Here is a 19,507-nt window from a genome sequence, read left to right on the forward strand (position 1 = left end):
CGTAGCTAATACCACATGTATTTCAATTTAGTTATATGCACGTGGATAGTATTTCGTGTTACGGAAACTCCAAAACAGTGAGTGAGTGAATCTTTAGAATATTTAGACAATATGCAGATGGCATTACGCTTAATGAAATTGATTGATTTTAGTTTAACCGTGGGTTTTAGTAAAGGAGTGAGTGAGTATAGTGTTTCGCCGATTTTAGCAATATTCCAGCAACATCACGGCAGGAGACACCAGAAATGGGCCCCACATATTGTGCCCATGTGGGGAATCGAACTCGGGTCTTCGACGTAACGAGCAAACGCTTTAACCACTAGGCTACCCCCAAAGCCCGTAATCTCCAAAATAAGATATTCTTATAGGGTACTACCAATTTATGTGCCCCGCTCACACCCGCTGTGTGTGTGCGTGTAAGCGATTTTGTTTTAATTTCACTGTAGAATGTATCAGTCTTAATTAAGATCGGAAGAATTTCAGGGGGGAGTGATTAAAGGCACAATGTCCCACCACATTTCTCTATCTAACTATCAGCCCTCAGGGAAGCTAACATATTTTTTCACATATTTAGATTACAATATTAAATTAAAAAGTTTGAAAGATTTAATGTAACGTTGTATTAAATCGACTTTCGCGCCCTCTACCCTCCGAACATTATTTCAAGCGAACCCCATAGAGTTATGTCCCTTGGGACGCTCTTTAAGAATATCCTATAACGCAACTTGTGATTGAGGCCAGTTCGGCAAACACCGACAACACCAAATGCGACAGTTTTCGATGTACGGAGCAATCGTTTACATTCCATATATGACACGTGCTATCTGTTTGGAAGCTATTCAACTCGAATTTTGAAGTCTGTTTTTACATCAATAGGAACATAAAGTGAGTGCATATGCCCCCAATATATAGAATAAAAGCCAAAATAATGTGTGACATTGTCTCTTTAAGGCATTGGGAATGCCATCACAGACACACGTGCGTACATGTACACGTTTCCATATACGTACAGCCATCTAGGTGTTAATGTACCCTATTTAACCTTATCTTTCGAAATTATAACATCATATGTATTGGTGTGAACATTCCTCTACCTGTGAAAATGGAAGGACAAGGTCGGCAGCAAATGTCCTTATTATCGCATTAAGTTAGAGACATGTAAGTCACAGCGATCTTTATCGGAAACCATATTATTCTGGCTTTGCTACCACACAAATTTGACACGTCGTCATACGATTTGAATATCATCCGCAGCGATGCTGAGACAAACTCAATCACTCGCTTACTTAAATAGGGCCTGTAAGTCTCGCGAGGCGCTATTTCCGGTACTAAGCTGGTTCCCGGCTCCCTTTGCGGGCACCAACAGCTTACTTCCGGTACCAGATTTCCGGTGACAAGCCACACTCCGGCGCGGTGATGACCTAGCTTAACATACCTGCCACAGGTTAATTTGCATACCACGTAACCTGACTTTTCTCTTGTTTGTAATCAAACGCGCACATTTTTTGATAAGAAGAGACTGGTCTAATGCAAGTTGTTCGGTGTGCTCTTCGTAATGTCTTACATTGTTACATAAATATTCTTCTACAACTGCGACAGTAAGACAGTACGTATATTATTCATATATTTGTGACAATACATAATATTATTCATATATCAAAGGGGCTGCATTGTTTGGTCTCCGCCCGACGATGACAGCACCTGCTAAGGCACAACTTATGTGAACAAAGGATCGCTAGGCACATCGAAATAGACTTGTTAGACATTTTAGGATATTTTCTCAGTGAAACTAAACCACTCTTTCAAGATGTTAAACTAGATGTGTAGACTCATTTAAAAATAAAAGAGTTACGAAATATGTACAATATATTGAATAAACTGTGTAAGATGTGTGACGAATCGTCACATCTCCCTGGCCTGTGTTGGCCACATGGAGCTCTGCTTAGGAGACTGGTTCCAAATTGCGCGACCGCCAAATAGGACTTTGCTAGACCGGACCAAGTGTACAACCATGACTGGCTGTCACAGCTGTTGACAGTCCAAATAGTTGGCTAATTTGGGGATGGTTAGATCGGAATTTTTTATTCCTGTAACACCCATGAGGCCATTCGAAAAGGTATGAAACGTTGTTATCACTGGAAGTAACAAGGTCAAAGTACCGTTATCTAATTACGGGCCTTATCATGTCACTCTTTGCTCTTTACACTAGCTATGTCTCCGATGGGATTTTGAGTACTACATAAATACAATCATATCTCGTATGGCGCACTTCAGAACAAACACTAACAACTGAAATGGGATACGGATCCGTTGTTGTTCCAGATGTTCATGAAAAAGATGCACTCAACAAATGTATGTGACTGGACAAGAATTACTGTTAACAATTAACTACTTCTAGTTTATGACTGGTGACACCTTATGGCAAACACCTGTTACTATTCAATGTGACCCATAAACAGATATACATGTGTAACATGTCTAGCGTTTCACATATTGTTTTCTCAGAAAACTTTTCATTTTGGACGTCTAAATAAAAAGTTGTAATGATGGAGGTTATTTTCAGAATGTATTTGATGAAATGAGCAAATACATCAAATTGACATACATGTGCGCCTTTCAATCATTATGCAGCATTTGTTACTGCAACGGTTTCTGTAAAGCAGCCAAATAGAACGTTGCATTGTACGATGTGTTCCGTCTGGTTTCAATCTGACTCGGTTTAACATTAAGCTTATATTATAATACTCTATACCATCGAAGAGGAAGTTGACATGTACACACCTATTCGTAATTGTATCGTTAGAGTTTAATCCAGTGGTCAGTGAGCGCAATTTTACACAAAATTCACTTTCAGCGCCAGAAAATTTAACTTGGCATCCGGAAGATTAAAAGGAACATGGTTGTATGCAAATGTTATATCAGATGAAGTTGAACCATGGTCATGACATCAACCAGTAGCATAACTATTGGCATCACTGTGTTGCATCACCACCGTTTCCTCACTCTTTCAGACTGCCAGATCTATGGAAGCAACTTCAGCGAGTACCCTGAAAGCATGGCGAATGGAATGTCCATATACGGTTCTGGCCAAACTGTTAATGCGCCAGAGAAATGTAAAGATGAATGTCTTCGGTTGGCAAATGGTGTGTGCGTCATGGCTTTGGCTACTCCGTACCCAGGCGGGACTTATTATTGCGAATTTGGATCCGAAACTCCAGCTGCATTTGTGTACCGGCAATTTTCAACAGTTTATGTTCGACATTGTGCCTAGAGTACCATCAAGCTAACGGGGAACACTTGGCAACTACTGCATTGGTTTTGATTATGCCTTGGAATCAGTTTGGCAATGCCTTAGTACATTTACCGACAGATATGTAGATCCATCGTATTTTCAGCATGCACCGAGTCACCATTCTTAAAGTTGTTTCATAATCATTTGAAATCCACACGTAAATATAGACATCTTATTGGCAATGTTTTGCTATAGCCCGGACTGTGCAAATAGTTTCAAGAATGTATAAACAACAATTGTTAAAACTTGCATAAATCCTGAAAGCTGCTTGAAGACCCCACTCCTCTTTTTCTATTTCGCTTAGCCATAGCTTGTGTGCTGGCCAGCAGCATAGGAAAAGCAAGATTGTATGGATGTCAACTTCTTTATTGTTAATAACACGACGTTTCGGCGTGTATGCTTGCTCCTTCATCAGGTGCTCCTTCACCATGTATATACATACATACATTACATATTTACATACATGCATGCATACATACATACATACATGCATGCATACATGCATACATACATACATGCATACATACATACATACATGCATACATACATACATACATACATACATACATACATACATACATACATACATACATACATACATACATACATACATACATACATACATACATACATACATACATACATACATACATACATACATACTTCTTCAGGATCTATTTGATCAACTTCCCAAACCCTGTATTATCATGGGTGATCTTAACGGTCATAACCCTTTGTGGGGAAGTACCGATATTAACAATAAAGGGGAAATCCTCGAAGACTTCATTTCTAATAATAATCTATGCATATTTAATGATGGATTAGCCACTTATTTACATCCTGGTACGGGAACGTATTCTGAACTTGATTTGTCACTCTCAGACCCAAATATTTATAACGAGTTTGAATGGTTGGTCCATGATGACCTTAGTGGTAGTGACCATTTTCCCACAATTCTCTCCGCTATAAATCCAACTGATGACCCACCTGCAACAAGGTGGAATTTTAATAAGGCTAATTTGCCTTTATTTCAAACACTTTGTACTGACAAATTCAAACCGACCTATTTGTGAATGTCCCGGATCCTATTCAGTTGTTCTCGGATACATTGAATGATATCGCCGATGCAACTGTTCCTCAGTCCTCTGCTAAACCTCATTGTCGTAAACCATGGTTTTCTGATGACTGTAAACAAGCAAGGTAGTGTAGGAAAAAGGCAGAGAACTACTTTCGACGACATCCTACAGTTCACAATTTAAATAATGTAAAAATAAATAATGCCAAGTCTCGACGTACTTTTAAACAAAGTAAACGTCATTCTTGGAAGAACTTTGTATCAAAAATTAATTCACGTGGTAATGTCGGTGGTAGATATGTGCAATAGTGGTGAAAGGGCTTCTTCCGTGTCAGGAATTCGTGTGCTCTGAACATTATTGTGTGGTGTGCTCAGTATGCTTTAATTATATTATGTCACGTCACAAATATATTAACTATCTTAATTTTTTAAATCATTTATCTAAATTCACACCTGTTCTCTCTACTTGATCAGTAATTGTATCTACATGTGCAGTATTCTCTTGATGGAGGTATTGATCCTGCTTTTGACAAAAGTTTTGAGTCAACAAGGTTATTATGCATAGCTGTCACTGAATAGTGAAATGACATGTGACAGCTCTGAGTTCGACCATCTGAGAAATACCCACTTGTCTGTTGTTGTTAATGTTAGTCATATAATTATCCAAGCATATATTTTTTTTACAATTTACTGTACAACCTACTTGGCTGACTTTACACACAACCTACAACTCTGTACCCATGGGGAGTGAGTGAGTTTAGTTAAAGCGTTACGATCGGACGCTTTAACAACAGGGCCAGATAGTTGAGATGGTTGAGATGATGCCAGAAAAAGTTTTAGGGGTGGGAACAGCAAATCAGTCCTCTCAGACCAGAAAGGTTTTGGAAGCCATCACAAACAAACTAATGGTCACCAGAGATCAGGAGCATGACATGGTGTGCCGGAAGAGACAGGTTCCGGTGTTGGCAGGTTTCACTGTAAATGAATTCACTCCTGAACACCAAAAGATCAAGTTCAAATCTTTCAACCCATATACATGGTGCATGCATTCTATGTGAGGTGAGGTGAGGTGAAATTGGGTTTAACGTCGTGCTGGAGAATATTTCGCTCATATGACGAGGTGCATGCGTGTGTATGTGTATGTGCAGCTGCTTGTACTAGCCCAGACTTACGCTGGTTTTATAGTGCTAGGCCACTGAGATACCATGCCGCAGTGAAGCATGTATAACAAATGAAATAAGATATATCAACGAACATACTGACAGACAATTGTATAATAATGACATAATTTACGAACCATTTTATAAAGAGAATATTGAGAAATTGATAACGCGCCTGACAGGAAGAGTTGCAGGATATAAAAAATATGACCACGAGGGCACAGTACTCAAACTTAAAAGTTGAAATTTCCCTCTTTCGACATATAATCTACATAGAATGCATGCAGCATGTATATGGGTTGAAATATTTGAACTTGATCTTTTGGTGTTCAGGAGTGAATTCATTTACAGTGAAACCTGCCAACACCGGAACCTGTCTAATCCGGTACACTATGTCATGCTCCTGATCTCTGTTGACCATATGTTCAGGGCGGCGGTTTGTGATGGCTTCCAAAACCTTTCTGGTCTGAGAGGACTGATTTGCTGTTCCCACCCCTAAAACTTTTTCTGGCATCATCTCAACCATCTCAACTATCTGGCCTAGTGGTTAAAGCGTCCGATCGTAACGCTTTAACTAAACTCACTCACTCACCCATGGGGTACAGAGTTGTAGGTTGTGCGTAAAGTCAGCCAAGTAGGTTGTACAGTAAATTGTAAAAAAAATATATGCTTGGTTAATGATATGACTAACATTAACAACAACAGACAAGCCGGTATTTCTCAGATAGTCGAACTCAGAGCTGTCACATGTCATTTCACTATTCAGTGACAGCTATGCATAATTATGTTGTTGACTCAAAACTGTTTGGTCAAAAGCAGGATCAATACCTCCATCGAAAGAATAGTGCACATGAAGATACAATTACTGATCAAGTGGAGAGAACAGGTGTGAATTTAGATAAATGATTTAAAAATTTAAGATAGTTAATATATTTGTGACGTGACATAATATCATCCTAACATAATGAGCACACCACACAAAAATGTTCACAGCACACGAGACCGCCTCCGTGGTGTAGTGGTTAGAGCGTCCGCCCGGAGTGCGGAAGGTCGCGTGTTCGATCCCCGATCGCGTCATACCAAAAGACGTTAAAATATGGTACTTTTTGGTCCCTGCCTGGCGCTCGGCATTAATGGGTACAACAAGGACTGGTCGGCTCAGAGTCAGTATAATGTGTCTGAGTGGGGTATCCATGCTTCGGTGTCAGGATCGAGTCCAGCTGTGGCCGGGTGTAAAAAACCTTGGAGTCAACGTTGTGTGCGGACTCTTTCAGTGTTGTCACAATCCTAGTGTACACTACACAACCCTGTGCACTTAAAAGAACCCACGAATGTATATGACCAGATGGTGGCCACATGAATACGTGCAAACACCTAGTTGCGGGTACAGCAACGTGTAGTGAACTTTAACAAAGTACTGTGACTATGTCCCAGTCCACCTAGCTGTGAATGGGTACCTCGTTAGGATGAGAAAGCCACAATAACCACTAGTGGCTGCAAGAGTTGTATACTCCCCAGGGAGTTGACATTGATAATACGATGTGACGTTGAGATTGGCATCCAATGATCGAAGGAAAAATACTAGCGTCTTGAGCATGCACTAGTTGCCTGGATATGTGCTCTATATAAATATCCTATAATAAACAATGACAGTCAATGTGTGGTCTGGCCTTACCCATCCATGTGCAAACAATCTGAGGAACCACTAGTTTGATTTCCTAGGTAATATGGTGTTTCCTTCCCAATCCTTCTGGCAGTTTATATGACGCCTCTAATGGCCTCTCCTTGGATCCATCCTATCGTGTAATTACATGTAATCTCAAATATTACAGATGTTATTTTCCTTGGACGCTGATATCGACAGCGGATTGGCACAGCATCTCCCAACACCAACAGACGAGAAGAGCGTATTGGAGAACAGCAAGCTAACCACCGAAATCAAAGTGATAGACCATAACAGGCCTATTGTAACTCGGGGTTGTAGGTGAGGTGAGGTAAAATTAGGTTTAACGTCGTGCTTGAGAATATTTTGCTCATATAACGGCGTGCATGTGTGTGTATGTGTATGTGCGGCTGCTTGTACTAGCCCAGCCTTAAGCTGGTTTTATAGTGCTAGCCCACTGAGATACCATGCCCGCAGTGAAGCATGAATACCCCACTCAGACACATTATACACACTCCGAGCCGACCAGTCCTTGTACCCATTAATGCCGAGCGCCTCAACACGGGGTTGTAGGCTACCAACACATTTCGGACAGAAACCAACTATAGACACTGGAGAAAATATAGTGTTAAGAGCTGAATGCTCGAAACAAGATCGAAGCCACAAATACTGTACCAACCCTTTGCTGTGCATGTTGACACTCTACTCGAAGAACCGTGTGAAACAACCGATCCCACATGACTGGCTCTTCGCTATACCGCGTATATTTATCAGTTGTACTGAGAAGCTGTGTTCTGACTGACGTGCAAGCTCATCATGGCATTTTCTGTGCACTTTTGCATATATTCATTATGAGTTTGTGAATCATGTCAACCTTATGATAAAGACTTGTCATCCGAGCCAGTGATAGGATATAACCTCAATGGAGCTTTTGTTGATGGTTCAGTAAGTTTTCAATTCTTTGGGGTGTTTTGTAGCCAACGGACAAATATCAACATATCATATTTTTCATCACTTGTTTATATTACAATCCGTCATAACGTCAAATTTCAAAAGTGATTAGATATAGAGTATTTATGAACTACAGCGTATGTGTTTGATAATATAATAATAATTTTAGTAAGTTTTCAATTCTTTGGGGTGTTTTGTAGCAAACGGACTATAAGCATGAGTTCAAATCCCAATCATTATAAATACATACTGGATTTGACGGAGTTGATAACGTGTGCCATGCTTGCTGTCTTTGATTGATATCCAAACGGTGCCCATTTACAGCATGCCTAGTTCTTCTATAACTTACATCTTTATATTTTGTTCAGAGTTAAACTGAATGGTGTAACATATTATCGACGGTCAGAAGAAATTGCACGATACAAGATGATTACACATGACGAGTTAAATTAAATCCGAAGAGCAAGCATCGGTAAGTTTCAGCAGAAATGAAATGTCGTTTCCCAAGCGGATGTTGTCAAAGATTAAAGTATTCAAAACGACTAACGTATTTTCACCTTCCATGAGTACAGTTCACTGCTTCAAATGTCTATTACATGCAACCATAATACAGACGCTTGATAGCAACGGTTTGTCACCCTGTAATGAGTGAGTGAGTTTAGTTTTACACTGCACTCAGCAATATTCCAGCTACATGTATATGGATACGATGACATGTCAACCAAGTCAGCGACCCTGACCACCCGATCCCGTTAACCGGCTCTTAGGACAAGCATGGGTTGCTGAAGACCAGTTCACTTGTAATCAAATGTAATTATTTGGTTTGTATATTGTAATGGACTACACGTTTGCTGACAATGTAATTATGGTGTGTGTCTATCTTTAGTAGATATATTTGGCGAAAATCATTGTACATTTATTTTCGATATGAGATATTTTTCGTTACTCTAATTTTCATAAACACAAGTCTTCGTTTCTGACTAATGCCTGATTTCATAATGTGTCTCTCCCCACCCCACCCTCCCTATTTTCCTCCACTGTACACATATGCACCTCGTGCACGCGAAATGAGTGGCGGCACTTATGGCATGTCTCTGTGTATTCACTTCTTCATTAGAATACACATTCCACGCGTGAGTTTCTTATGCCACAGCATTGATAATTACGGTTTGCAAGTGATTAGAAAGGTTAAGTCATTTTGAAACCAACCTAACAATAGATGACTTAATTATTATACATTTCGAGCTTCTTGCCTATCTGGATGTGATTCACTATTTCCCGTTATTTCAAAGGAAGCTCATGCTGAGGGAATGTCAACATATTATTTTCCTGTTCTTTTCAGAGTAAAACTTTTAAGCAGCTAGCGAAAGGCAGCAAAACCGATGGATTAAATTCACTCAGATATCGTTTATTGAAAAAGGAGAATAGAAAATTGTACACCTGGGTCTATGTGGATGTGGATGACGGAAGTTGAGGACGTGTGTGTTCTCTACATGTCCAATACGGATGTAGCAGGTGCGAGGATCGGTGAGATACGTTTGTGAATAAAGTTTATTTGGAAACGTCTCTTTTTTTACTTTCCCAAGTAGAGCCTTCTCAGAACACATCGACTGAGCGATAAGAGGGATTAATTCAACGTTTTACATACGGATGACGTTCCTGAAGTAGAGCATGGCTTTATTTTAAGTACCAGGTAATAGGTTTTACTCATCGATATCAACAGATTTGATGCATAAACCATCTTTACAAGGCCTACTGGTACATTTCATTTAAGAAATACTCACCTGTATAAATGGATGTCATCTCTTAAAGGGCATATATGGATCGGGTAGTTAGAGAGCGACCAACCACTGTTTTCCTTCTCCACCAAAGTCTACAACTATTCCAAAATACTAGTACTTCATTTATAATGTAAATACACGATCTTTCTGAAACATGACCGATATAATATACACACACACACATACATACATACACACACACATATATATATGGATAGATAGATGAATGGATGGATAGATAGATCGAGATATATATACACCGGTCTAAACCGGCATTTTATTTTGGACAGGTTTAGACAGGTTTCACTGTATAGATATGTACATAAGTATGGTCAAATGGTCTCCAGGCTAGAATTCATCTTCAATAACCCATGCTTGTTGTAAGAGGCGACTAACGGGATCGGGTGGTCAGGCTCGTTGACTTGGTTGACACTCGCATTGATTTCCAATAGCATAGATCGATGGTCATGTTGTTGATCACTGGATTGTCTGGTCCAGACTCGATTATTTACAGACCATGTAGCTGGAATATTCCTGAGTGCGGCGTAAAAGTTAAACAGAAATTTGTACGTCAAAGAATAAAGTGTGAAACCAACAAAGAAATGTTAACAAATATCAATTGTATTCTAACATTAACTAAATTAGTTTCTACATCGATTAAATTCCAACCCGGCGTTAAACCACAACCAACTTACCAACTCTGAATCCACATGTTCCTCTAAACCAAACGTTTCTCAACAGAAAGCTGAACATAAACATGTTGAAGTGAAAACTGAACAAACATGAATCAGATATTTTCTAATCGTTATGTTTACCTGAGACTGGATAGCGCCTGCCGTCTATATGGTGTAATTTAACATTATTTCATGACATCACCACCATATTGTTTGTTGTGTTTGTTTCATTTTGCTATCCGCTTAACATACAACAGATGTATTAACTAGAGAATGATGAGCATGTGATTATTGGGCAATTTCGCCAATATTTAAGGGTCTACATTTCCTGATCACAGTAATAATATTCCAAATATAGAGATTCATAATTGAACATGGTATATATCTTGTTCAGTCAGTCCATTTTCTGATGGTTTGTGCGAGACAATGAAACTAGAGTGTACACAGTGTTGCTGGTATGTAATTAAGATCTGCCCCGCGACTAGAAGTAAATCATCTCCTGACATAAATGACCCTCGTACAAAAGTCGCCACAGAGTCACTTCAGAGTCGCCACAAGCAAACGGAGCAATGTGTAGATCATATTGACACAAAGTTGAAACATTCATAAGAGCCATAAAGTAAAGCAAAACCCATGTCGTTCTTGACACAATCAACTTTAGGGTAGTTCATGGGACAATAAGGGTTACTTGGAAAGCCTTTAAACTCTGTTTCTATCTATTCAACGCGATGTTTCAATGTATAAAGGGAGGGAGAAAAACAGTTGCTTCACTGCACATTTTCTGATGCCAATGAAGTGTCGTTGATTTGGCTGAAGGCGAGTTATAAGTTTCCTGTTTACTATGAAGCTGGGATGCGACAAGTACGTTTGATATGCAAAGCCAATATTTCGTATACGGAAAATACAGCTGACATGAAGACACATTTAATCCGTCATCACCCATTTCCCCACCCCTACCCCCACCCCCACCCCGCTCAAGTTAAGGAAAAACAACGACTCGTCAGTAGGTAACTGTGGTAGGGTTTACTGAAACCCAAACACCAGTTACGACAATATTAACTGTTAACAGTTATATAGTGACTGGCGAGCTATGGTATCAACTTGCCATCGAGGTAATGGCTCCTTGTTATGCTGTAAAATGTTCGAAATCCAGAACTGCGATACTGAGACAGTGAAACGAGTGAAGTGGTTATTACTTAACATGCATTCTCAATGCAGTTCAGATCTTTATCTAAACTGCAGCATGTGAACTGGTAACCTGATTCAGTACGGTATATGCATGAGAGGATTCGTAGGGTAACACTGTCGGCAGACTTAAACCTGCCTGCAGTCTACTAAACAATGACTTACATCTCAATACCTACAATGTACGTGTCGCGCATGTCCTCGGTAATTACTAAGAAGATTACGCATTATCTTGAAATTGAATCGGTTAGCCTTTTGTCTCAGCCACCTCCATCAACAATGAGTGTGTATGTCCACAGACACGGGACCCCGCCGGAAACTACTACAGCAATGGGTGAGTGAGTGAGTTTAGTTTTACGCCGCACCAGCAATATTCCAGCTATATAGAAATCTGTGATAAACTAGACTAAGTTATTTTACTGTCATTCGTTGACAGGGTTTTATAGTTTACCTTTATCTAGCATGAAATAATAACTTGTTTTACAGTCACGATATGGCTGAAATATTGCCGATGTATAAAATCTTAACTCACTAACTCACTCCAGGTCTATGGTGGCGGTCTGTAAATAATCGAGTCTGGACCAAACAATCCAGTGATCGACGGCATGAGCATCGATCCACATAATTAGGATACGATGACATGTGTCAACCAAGTCAGCGAGCCTGACCACCCGATCCCGTTATTCGCCTCTTAGTAAGCACGGGTTACTGAATGAGACAAGGATGAGGAATTATCAGTGGTGCATTTCCGTCGATTTAGTTTCATGACACAGTGTGTGTGTGTGTGTGTGTGTGTGTGTGAGTGAGTGAGTGAGTGCGCGCGCGCGTGTGTGTGTGTGTGTGTGTTTAATAAGGACTGATAAGGATCCATCGTTTCACATAATCTATCCATATCATTAGATCTAAAAAATACATAATGATTAGATCTCCAGCCACGATACTTGCTTCTTCAATTCTCAGTCTTCTCATTGAAATGACAAACGCATGTTTCTTGACAGGAGACATAAACGTACATTTCAGTACTCTCTCTCTCTCTCTCTGTGTGCGTGCGTGCGTGCGTGCGTGCGTGTGTGTGTGTGTGTATGTGTGTGTGTGTGTGGAGTGAGATACGATCTGATATAGGTTCAGTCGTTTCACGTTATCTATCGATAATATTAGATCTCCAGAGTAGGTGAGTGAGTGAGTTGGGTTTTACACCGCATGTTTCTGTGCGCCGACAGCCATGGGGATTGCTTCTATATTTTATTGCACAGGCAATATGTGCTTCTGTACCGACGTTCCATGTCGTCAAAGGTTAAGGTCATCTTACCCTCCTGGCAGCAAATACAGAAGTTTCCACTGACAGTGTAGGCGCCCTCAGGTCTGACGGCAACTCTGCAATGAAGGTGCAATTCAGAGACAAGGATGAGGAATTCATCAGTGGTGCATTTCCGTCGATTTAGTTTCATGACAGTGTGTGTGTGTGTGTGTGTGTGTGTAAAAAGGGAGCGGGAGGAGTGAGTGGAGTGAGCGCGCATGTGTGTGTGTGTGTGTGTGTGCTTCATTGCTAGGGACTGATAAGGGATCCACTGCTCACATAATCTACATATCGATTAGATCTCCAGCCACGATACTTGCTTCTTCAATTCTTCGTCTTCTCATTGAAACACAAACGTAGCCGTTTCGACAGAGACATAAACGTGCTACTTCCAGTACCTCTCTCTCTCTCTCTCTCGTGCGTGCGTGCTTGGTGTGTGTGTGTGTGTGAGTGTGTGTGAGGGAGTAAGTGAGTGAGATACAGATCCTGATAAAAGTTCAATGGATTTCATGTTATCTATCGGTAAAATATTAGACCTCTAGAGAAGGTGAGTAAAGGTAGGTTGGTCTTTACACCGCTTCGAACCACTGAACTACCCAGCTTCACAGGGGTACCATAGACGTACATGTTCAGTGCTCTTCAGTTCACAAAATTATTATGCTGTATATGTTATTCACAATAAAATACATACGAACTACGTGTCGTGTTATATCACTTTACATTTTCATACATTACTGCGGTTGCATTAAGGGGCGTATATTCTAACCTATTTACGGTTTCATGTGTAAATCAACGTTATTTTACATAATTCTCTCTTCTGCGCTAGGGTTTCAGGCTGATTTCTGTCAGACTATTTCATTGGACATACTTACTCAACACAGTTCAACAGGCACGAATTGTCGTAGTAGTTGCCGGCGGTGTCACAGACTGGGGTCAAGGATGCGGGAACACGCACTCGCTCACAGTTGACAGTGCTGGCTGTGAAGAAAGATGAAGGTAGAAAAAAACATTATACTGGTAACCAATGAGCTCAACAACCAAACATTTTCCACGTTAAACCTTGACTGATCCTTTAAATGACCATTTTGGAGGGACAACGGTTTCAAGATTACTGGAGTTCGAGAGAGTTTCCACTCGTCCGCAAAGTTGCGTCGACTGGGCACGTCAGAACCCTGTAGGTTCGAATCCTGGTTCCAAATGTGTCAGCATCGTACGCGTGCTCGTTGGTTTCACCAAAGATAGATGCCTCAGACCTGCCACTCACCCTAGACCATGCTTATCTTAACTTGACTCGCCGTTTGAATTCCCTATAGCAACATAAGGTATATATCATGAAAGTCTTTCTCGAGAGGGTAACAAAATATCACAGATAATTCTGTCATTAGCAACAGGAGGATGTAATGACTTTCTCCTGAAAGCGTGACAAATATCACAGATCACTCTGTCCCGAAAACGTATAAATATTTGTGCATTATATGGTTTCATGACTGACCGACTTTTCTGCAACGGCAAAGTCAAATATCACACTAAAGGTCCTACATCGAGGAGTCTGTTTCACGTACTTTGTTATCCACATTTTCACAGCCATCAATTGTGTCATTGTTTAAAAATTCATATAATGACACTTATAGCCAGGATTGATAATCTCCTTGGCACACATTTTGTACAGTCAGCCTGGTATACTGACTGCTTGTGTAAGGACGACCACGAGCGAGCAGGATATTGTGCCGCTGGTAGGAAACCTCCTGAGGTTGAGATGCGAAGCTCCCGTTCCGCTCACATCATTTCATTATTTGAAGTAATTTACTTTTATTGCATTAAACGTTACAAGACATTACTACCTTTGCTCAGGCCTCTTGGCGGGCTATTACTGTATGGCGATCAGGTGAGTGAGTATGGTTTTACGCCCTCTTTTTAGCAATGTTCCATCAATATCCACGGCTGGGGACACCAGAAATAGACTTCTAGAATTGTACCCTTGTGAAGAATCAAACGGCTATAGATCGAACATGTCTGGTTGTACCAACCAAATATCACCCTTTGGAAAATTCACGGCGACTTGTACATATAATTTGATAAAATATAACTGTCAAAGCAACGCGCCGCAGGGTTGGGATGAAGCTCTCACCTCATTTATGTGTCTGAGATTGAAACTCATTTGGTTTTGGAAACCCCTGTGCATTAAACGTTCCAGAACAGTACAGATTTTGATAAAGACACACTTTGGCAGCATTGTACTGGCCTATGATCGAACATAACGCTGGTTCCACTAGGCAAAATATGATGACCCGCTGAAAATTCGCATCGACTTGTACATAAAACAATGATTGTACTCACCACACAGCACCACTGGCAAGAACAGCCAAAACAACAGCAGCCTTCATCTTGATTCTTGAGTGAGCTTCTCTTCGAACAGGATCAAAGTATCGACTGGATTGAAATGACGGTATTATACATATACATGCCCATATTAATGTTGGAAGTAGCATATGTCTCCTCAGTAGTTTGGTACGAACTTTCAGTTAGTTGTAATTTATTATGAAATTATAATTTTATGCCGTGTTAAAACGATATGTGCTAGGCACCAGATTGTTGTGGTATTTTAGTGTCTGTCCATTTACCCGTCACTAAACGCCTGTATACCCAGGCAAGGAAGACTAACGATACATCCTTGCATTTTACAAAATAGTCTTTGTTTTCAGTTGAAAATATCTTATGTTGGTGATGTTACATCACACAAATGAAATCTGGAATGAGCTGTGCTGCTATCAGTAACTGTCAAAGAATGTGTCTACATGAATAAAGGACATATGCCTTGATTTAGAACTTTTATAAATAATGTCATATGTTGCACAAAATATACATCAACTGATTGATTATTTGGTACATCTCTTGGAAATAATAGCATCTCTTTCGGGAAAATGTAATGCTCGTGGGTTGCAATATCTCCTAATTGGGACTTTTATCTCCCTAGGTGGGAGTACTATCTCTAATTAGGTGATACCATCTCCTGGTGGGAGATGGCTAAGTCCTAATTAGGGGAGATAGTAACTCTGGTGGGAGATAGGCCAACACCTAATTAGGAGATAGTAACTCCTAATTAGGGGAAATAGCTAAGTCCTAATTATGAGGATAGTATCACTAATTTGGAGATAGTAACTCCCTAGTGGGAGATAGTATCTACTTATTGGGAGAGATAGCCTAAGTCCTAAGTGGGAGATAGCTGATCCTAGTGGGAGATGGCTCCTAGTGGGGAGATGGTATCACACAATTGGAAATAGTATATTCATAGGAGGATTCGTAGGGTAACACTGTCAGCAGACTAAAACCTGCCTGCAGTCTACTAAACAATGACTTACATCTCAATACCTACAATGTACGTGTCGCGCATGTCCTCGGTAATTACTAAGAAGATTACGCATTATCTTGAAATTGAAATCGGTGAGCCTTTTGTCTCAGCCACCTCCATCAACAAAGAGTGTGTATGTCCCCAGACACGGGTCCCCGCCGGAAACTACTACAGCAATGGGTGAGTGAGTGAGTTTAGTTTTACGCCGCACCAGCACAATTCCAGCTATGTGGAAATCTGTGATAAACTAGACTAAGTTATTTTACTGTCCTTCGTTGACAGGGTTTTATAGTTTACCTTTATCTAGCATGGAATTATGACTTGTTTTTCAGTCACGATATGGCTGAAATATTGCCCATGTGACTTAAAATCTTAACTCACTCACTCACTCCAGCTATATGGTAGCGGTCTGTCAATAATCGAGTCTGGACCAAACAATCCAGTGATCGACGGCATGAGCATCGATCTACATAATTGGGATTCGATTACATGTGTCAACCAAGTCAGCGAGCCTGACCACCCGCCTCTTAGTAAGCATGTGTTACTGAAGATCAAAAGTTGAAAAAATCATGTTTTGTATTAAACCTTGTCGAAAGTTATCAGTTAATGATATCGGACAAAATAGGCATGACAACATAGATTGATTCTATATTTTATTGCACAGGCAATATGTGCTTCTGTGGTCGTAGACGTTCCATGTCGTCAAAGGTTAAGGTCATCTACTTGCTAGCAGCAACACAGGAGTTTCCATTGACAGTGTAGGCGCCCTCTGCGGCCTGGACGGCACCCCTGCAATGTGAAGGTGCAATTGTGAGACAAGGATGAGGAATTATCAGTGGTGCATTTCCGTCGATTTAGTTTCATGACACAGTGTGTGTGTGTGTGTGTGTGTGTGTGTGTGTGTGTGTGTGAGTGAGTGAGTGAGTGCGTGCGCGCATGTGTGTGTGTTTAATAAGGACTGATAAGGATCCATCGTTTCACATAATCTATCCATATCATTAGATCTAAAAAAAATGTAAAGTACATAATGATTAGATCTCCAGCCACGATACTTGCTTCTTCAATTCTCAGTCTTCTCATTGAAATGACAAACGCATGTTTCTTGACAGGAGACATAAACGTACATTTCAGTACTCTCTCTCTCTCTCTCTGTGTGCGTGTGCGTGCGTGCGTGCGTGTGTGTGTGTATGTGTGTGTGTGTGTGTGAGTGAGATACGATCTGATATAGGTTCAGTCGTTTCACGTTATCTATCGATAATATTAGATCTCCAGAGTAGGTGAGTGAGTGAGTTGGGTTTTACACCGCTTTAACCACTGGACTACCCAGCTTCACAGGGTACATAGACGTACATGTCAGTGCTCTTCAGTTCACAAGTATTATGCTGTGTATGTTATTCACAATAAAAATACATAAGAACTATGTGTCGTGTTATCACTTTACATTTTCATCATTACTCTATTTAGGTATACATTGCTGCGGCTTCATTAAAGGGCCTATATTCTAACCTGTTACATCTAGATGTATAATCAACGTTATTTTACACACTTCTCTTTGCGCTAGGGTTTCAGGCTGATTTCTGTCAGATTATTTCATGGACATACTTACTCAACACAGTTCAACATGCACGAATTGTCGTAGTAGTTGCCGGCGGTGTCACAGACGGGGTCAAGGATGCGGGGACACAGGCACTCACAGTTGACAGTGCTGGCTGTGAAGAAAGATGAAGGTGAACAAAACATTATACAGGTAACTCCATGAACTCAACAATAAACATTTTCCACACCTTGACTGATCCTTGACTGATCCTTTAAATGACCATTTTGGAGGGACAACGGTTTCAAGATTGCTGGAGTTCGAGAGATTTCCACTCGTCCGCAAAGTTGCGTCGACTGGGCACGTCAGAACCCTGTAGGTTCGAATCCTGGTTCCAAATGTGTCAGCATCGTACGCGTGCTCGTTGGTTTTACCAAAGATAGACGCCTCAGACCTACATCACCTGGACATGCTTATCTTAACCTGACTCGCCGTGGAATTCTCATAGCAACATAAGTATATATCATAATGTCTTTCTCGAGAGGGTAACAAATATCACAGATCATTCTGTCATTAGGAACAAGAGGATATGTCTTTCCTGAAAGCGTGACAAAGATCACAGATCACTCTGTCCCGAAAACGTATAAATATTTGTGCATTATAGTTTCATGACTGACCGACTTTTCTGCAACATGAAGTCAAATATCACTAAGGTCATCGAGTCTGTTTCACATGCTGTTATCCACATTTCACAGCCATCAATTGTGTCATTGTTTAAAATTCATATAATGACACTTATAGCCAGAGTTGATAATCTCCTTGTTTACATTTGTACAGTCAGCCTGGTATACTGACTGCTTGTGTAACGACGACCACGAGCGAGCAGGATGTGCCGCTGGTAGGAAACCTCCTGAGGTTGAGATGCAGCTCCGTTCCGCTCACATCATTTCGTGTTGGTAATTGCTGTGCATTAAACGTTACAAGACATTACTACCTTTGCTCAAGGCACTCTTGGCAGAACTGTACTGGCCAATGATCGAGTGAGTGAGTATGGTTTTACGCCTCTTTTAGCAATGTTCCAGCAATATCACAGCTGGGGACACCAGAAATAGACTTCACAAATTGTACCCTTGTGGGGAATCAAACGGCCTATGATCGAACATGTCTGGTTGTACCAACCAAATATCACCCCTTTGGAAAATTCACAGCGACTTGTACATATAATTTGATAAAATATAACTGTCAAAACAACGCCCTGGGGTTGGGATGAAGCTCTGCTCACCTCATTTATGTCTGAGATTGAAACTCATTTGGTTTTTGGAAACCCCTGTGCATTAAACGTTCCAGAACAGTACAGATTTTGATAAAGACACACTTTGGCAGCATTGTACTGGCCTATGATCGAACATAACTGGTTCCACTAGGCAAATATGACCCCTTTGAAAATTCGCATCGACTTGTACATAAAACAATGATTGTACTCACCACACAGCACCGCAGCAAGAACAGCCAAAACAACAGCAGCCTTCATCTTGATTCTTGAAGT

General features: G+C 40.6%; 1 long non-coding RNA gene across 1 annotated transcript; it reads right to left on the reverse strand.

Annotated features, from left to right (window-relative positions):
• Positions 1-17,065: 17,065 nt before the first annotated feature.
• Positions 17,066-19,475, reverse strand: LOC124256466. The gene is made up of 3 exons (XR_006892927.1): positions 19,447-19,475; positions 18,034-18,136; positions 17,066-17,216 (listed from the first exon to the last, which is right to left on the reverse strand). It is a non-coding gene; the product is annotated as an uncharacterized LOC124256466 (long non-coding RNA).
• Positions 19,476-19,507: the final 32 nt, after the last annotated feature.

The sequence above is a fragment of the Haliotis rubra genome, unplaced genomic scaffold (genome assembly GCF_003918875.1).
Source record: "Haliotis rubra isolate DU_JTF1 unplaced genomic scaffold, ASM391887v1 Scf629, whole genome shotgun sequence".
NCBI classification, from domain to species: domain Eukaryota; kingdom Metazoa; phylum Mollusca; class Gastropoda; order Lepetellida; family Haliotidae; genus Haliotis; species Haliotis rubra.